The following is a 4,865-nucleotide window of genomic DNA, read 5'->3' as shown; positions in this document are numbered from 1 at the left end:
TTTGTTTATCTTCATTAATATTGAAATAAGGAAAACACTAAGATTATACACACACATATATATTTTTTGTTTGTTTCAATTGTTTATTAACCAGATTACAATAATAATCCTGGTAGATACCTTAGTTCATCCTTTTAATAAGCCTGTTGATCTGGTCTTCCCTGTTGCTAGCATCTCCACCTTCTACAAAATGGGTGGTCTTTTTCTTCATTCCACCTCGTGGAGAAGACAAAAATACGGAACGCTTCACGAATTTGCGTGTCATCCTTGCGAAGGCACCATGCTAATCTTCTCTGTATTGTTCCAATTTTAGTATACGTGCTGCCGAAGCGAGCACACACACATATATTTTTAATTTCTCCATCATTGTTTTCTCTAAAATTGTCTCAATATAAGAAATACAAAGCCAATATTTACAATATTTCTTCTCAGAGGACAACATTTAACTTCATTAGTCATTGATACATATTATTTTAAGTAATAAATATCTGAAAACAAACTTTAGTTTCCAATTACCAATGATATAAATATTTGTCATTTTAACTTACACGTTAATTAGATAGTTTTTGGGATATGAGAAATAGTTTTAACGAATAAATACAAAATAATGTCTACTCAGATGGTAAAGAATCTGTTTCCAGTGTGGGAGACCTGGGTTCAGTCCCTGGGTTGGAAAGATCTCCCAAAGAAGGAAATGTAACCCACTCCAGTGTTCTTGCCTGGAGAGTCGCCAGGGACAGAGGAGCCTGGCAGGCTACAATCTATGGGGTTGCAAAGAGTTGGACATGACTAAGCAACTAAGCACACCCACAAATAGATACATAAGTTTTATATATACCTCTTTTCCTCACACAAAAAAACAGAAGCACTTTCATTCACTAAATACTTAACATTTTTTAGCATTCTCCTTTAATTAACCACATGAAGATATTAATGTGCTTCAGGTTTGTTGTGTAAAACTTTTTTGTTTTTTAACTTCCATAATTATGACCAGGAATCAGAATACTTTTTTTAAAAAGTTAAAATATTTTATTTCTTTGAATATTTTCAACTATACCATTTTATGTTTGATTAATAAGTGTAATCTAAAAAAGGCATTTAGGTCAGGCAGTAAAGTTGAGAATATCTCAAATGTGGTCATTCTGCAATTAAAATTAAATCAGAAACAGAGTAGTCTTATTGGTGAAAGGATATTACAGCATAAAGTGTCTCCTTTAACGTGGCTTTATATTTGTTGCAACATTCTATTATAAAAATCTCCTCTGTATCTCCTCTGTATCTCCTTAAGTCTTTGGTTCTTACATTACAGTATGCCCCACTAGACACAAAATTCAAAGCTTTTTCTAATTTTCAAAGAAACCAAAAGTGGTTAAGAGGATTTGTTAGGTAGTTAGAATAGGAAAAAGGAGTCCAAAATGGAGGTGGCTAAAAGACAAAGAAGGGAAAAGTCCACAAAAATAGAACAAAGGCAGATGTAAGGACTGGAGTGAGAACCTCATGTGAAACAGCCTTCCTGGCTAGCCCAATTTACATAGGGCAGCTCAAGGGGAGGAGAAAAAACATATAAAAAGAGGAGCCAAAACTGGGCCTCTGGACTCTTTTCTCTTTGTGTCTTTTGGGTTGTCCCATCCTCCCACCTCGAGGATGTATTTTCCTTCGCTTGCCAAATAAAACTGAGCTTTAACACTGGTCTGTCCAGTGCTTCAAATTTTTGCTGTGGCAAAACAGAACTGAGGAAATTGCAAACTCCCCTGACATCTATGGTGCCATTTCTTGGATTTAACCTGGCTGTAACAACCTCGGCTCAGCCCCTGCAAGGCAGAGGCCAAGTGCAGCAGAAGCCCAACTCAGTGAAAGGGCCCGTGGTGGAAGCTGAACATGAAGAAAACCCAAGTGCAGGGGAAGTGGGTGTGCTGGAAGAAGCCCAGCATGCTGCAACCGGGACAGCAAAAATGAACTCGGCAGAAAGCTCATGCAGCTCAGATTCCAGAAGACCTCTGGATGGGGTAGGAAGTACTTGCTCCTATGGCTGGAAGGACATATGGCTAACAAAATCTTAATTCCTTTACAATCTCTCATTTCTTGTTTCCTTGAACCCCTAGCAAACAGGCAAGCCATCATGGGTGCCCCAGTGTGTCTGGAAGGCTCTACTATCTGCTGTGCCTTAGTAGCTGTTGCCCAAGCAGGTTGAGTGATCTTCTGTCTTTAATCTTCTTTGTGCCAAGGATCAAGCCAATGAAAACTGTGAGCACAGGTCAGGTATTTAGCAGATTTTCCAGCAGGTTATGAAGGGGATTTCTCGGCACATGTTTCCCACTACTTTTTCCTTCTGTCCTTCAGCTCCTCTCTCCTGGGACTTGAGCCAGACCAAAACCCATGGTGCCTGGCTTCAGGACCTGATGAAGCTCAGGCCCTCGATGTGTCATTGGGGAAAAAAAAAAATCATTGTGACTCACAGAGATAGGTAACAGGTGGATTTGTTTGGATTTAGAGAGAAGCACACTCCACAGGGTGTGGGTCATAACTGAGGCCATAGAATGTGGTGTGATTAATTTTTTTGAACTGGGTGATTCCATATGCTAATGAGTGGGAGGATCATTCCAACGATTGAGGAACCATCCACTCCTTGGTCTTTTGATAGTGCCTTGGAACTATCCTGGTGTCTCTGGATGTGTCATTTAGCTTGCAGATTGAGAATCAAGGCTTAATTGAATTTGACTTGTTTGTCATCTTGGACCCATTTGATTTTAATCAGTTAATATATGCCCTTGGGTTATGTCATTCTTTCAAAAGTTGTGCCCTGCCTCCTTTGCTCCTGTTTCATGCTCTTTTCTTGAGTCCCCTCTGAGCCCACAATGTTGCCTCTACAATCTTCTGAAGGGACAAACAGAAAATAGATGGCCTTTGGGAGGGAAACACTGTGTAATATCCAACCTCTCTAGGTGTTCAGACCTTCATCTTCCATGTTTCCTACAACATGTGCAACAACAGCATCTCTCAGTGAATCTGCTAGGGTGGGTGACAGGCACACAATACCTGCTAAAAGTCCATCTGTTGGTGGCATCCCTTCAAGGGCAATTGGGCTTACAGGGATAATGTTTGCCATTTTGGGAGAGAACCCTGAAGGCTGTTTGGGCCCAAACCATTACCACCCTTCTCCTAAAATTACAAACATATCCCTGGAATCAAATCTCCATTCTACCTTTATTGGAATGTCTGATCTGTTGCCTCTTACCAATTTGTTCTTAAGCCACTCACAAATTCCTACAACCAGGACCTGTCCCATTGTAGGCAACATAGCTCCACCCTGCCTATTATTAAAATACTCTTAATGCCCCTAACAGGACCAGATAACCCACTCTTTTGTTATTACTTTTCCTATTTCCTAAAGTGGGTCTATGACAATGAAATGTTTACTATTGGAAACACCCTAAATTGCTCTTATTGAAGACCAGGGGAATAAATTAGTGATTTATATTCCCTTGGAGCAATAAGAGGATAAGGCTTATGGCTGTTTCACCAGGTTCCCAGTCTCATTGCACAAACTTGGATTGCTTTACATCATGGTATCTATTCCCATTCATGGTGGACACACCAGCAATGAGTTAAGATTCAGTTCAGTTCAGTTCAGTCACTCAGTTGTGTCCAACTCTTCACAACCCCATGAATCGCAGCATGCCAAGCCTCCCTGTCCATCACCAACTCCCGGAGTTCACTCAGACTCACGTCCATCGAGTCAGTGATGCCATCCAGCCATCTCATCCTCTGTTGTCCCCTTCTCCTCTACCCCCAATCCCTCCCAGCATCAGAGTCATTTCCAATGAGTCAACTCTTCGCATGAGGTGGCCAAAGTATTAGAGTTTCAGCTTTAGCATCATTCCTTCCAAAGAAATCCCAGGGCTGATTTCCTTTAGATGGACTGGTTGGATCTCCTTGCAGTCCAAGGGACTCTCAAGAGTCTTCTCCAACACCACAGTTCAAAAGCATCAATTCTTCGGTGCTCAGCTTTCTTCACAGTCCAACACTCACATCTATACATGACCAATGGAAAAACCATAGCCTTGACTAGATGGACCTTTGTTGGCAAAGTAATGTCTCTGCTTTTGAATATGCTATCTAGGTTGGTCATAACTTTCCTTCCAAGGAGTAAGCATTTTTTAATTTCATGGCTGCAATCACTATCTGCAGTGATTTTGGAGCCCAGAAAAATAAAGTATGACACTGTTTCCATTGTTTCCCCATCTATTTCCCATAAAGTGATGGGACTGGATGCCATGATCTTCGTTTTCTGAATGTTGAGCTTTAAGCCAACTTTTTCACTCTCCACTGTCACTTTCATCAAGAGGCTTTTTAGTTCCTCTTCACTTTCTGCCATAAGGGTGGGGTCATCTGCATATCTGAGGTTATTGATATTTCTCCCCGGCAATCTTGATTCCAGCTTGTGTTTCTTCCAGTCCAGCATTTCTCATGATGTACTCTGCATATAAGTTAAATAAGCAGGGTGACAATATACAGCCTTGACGAACTCCTTTTCCTATTTGGAACCAGTCTGTTGTTCCATGTCCAGTTCTAACTGTTGCTTCCTGACCTGCATACAGATTTCTCAAGAGGCAGGTCAGGTGGTCTGGTATCCCCATCTCTTTCAGAATTTTCCACAGTTTTATTGTGATCCATACAGTCAAAGGCTTTGGCATAGTCAATAAAGCAGTAATCAATGTTTTTCTGGAACTCTCTTGCTTTTTCAATGATCCAGTGGATGTTGGCAATTTGGTCTCTGGTTCCTCTGCCTTTTCTAAAACCAGCTTGAACATCTGGAAGTTCACAGTTCACGTATTGCTGAAGCCTGGCTGGGAGAATTTTGAGCA

The 4,865-nt window shown here is 40.9% G+C and overlaps 1 non-coding gene across 1 annotated transcript; it reads right to left on the bottom strand.

The window, feature by feature from the left end:
* Nucleotides 1–230: 230 nt before the first annotated feature.
* LOC113898935 lies at nt 231–337 on the bottom strand. Its single transcript, XR_003512791.1, has one exon. It is a non-coding gene; the product is annotated as a U6 spliceosomal RNA (small nuclear RNA).
* Nucleotides 338–4,865: the final 4,528 nt, after the last annotated feature.

The sequence above is a fragment of the Bos indicus x Bos taurus genome, chromosome 9 (genome assembly GCF_003369695.1).
Source record: "Bos indicus x Bos taurus breed Angus x Brahman F1 hybrid chromosome 9, Bos_hybrid_MaternalHap_v2.0, whole genome shotgun sequence".
NCBI classification, from domain to species: domain Eukaryota; kingdom Metazoa; phylum Chordata; class Mammalia; order Artiodactyla; family Bovidae; genus Bos; species Bos indicus x Bos taurus.
The sequence above is the reverse complement of the archived record's forward strand: the minus strand, read 5'-3'. Positions and strand labels throughout refer to the sequence as shown.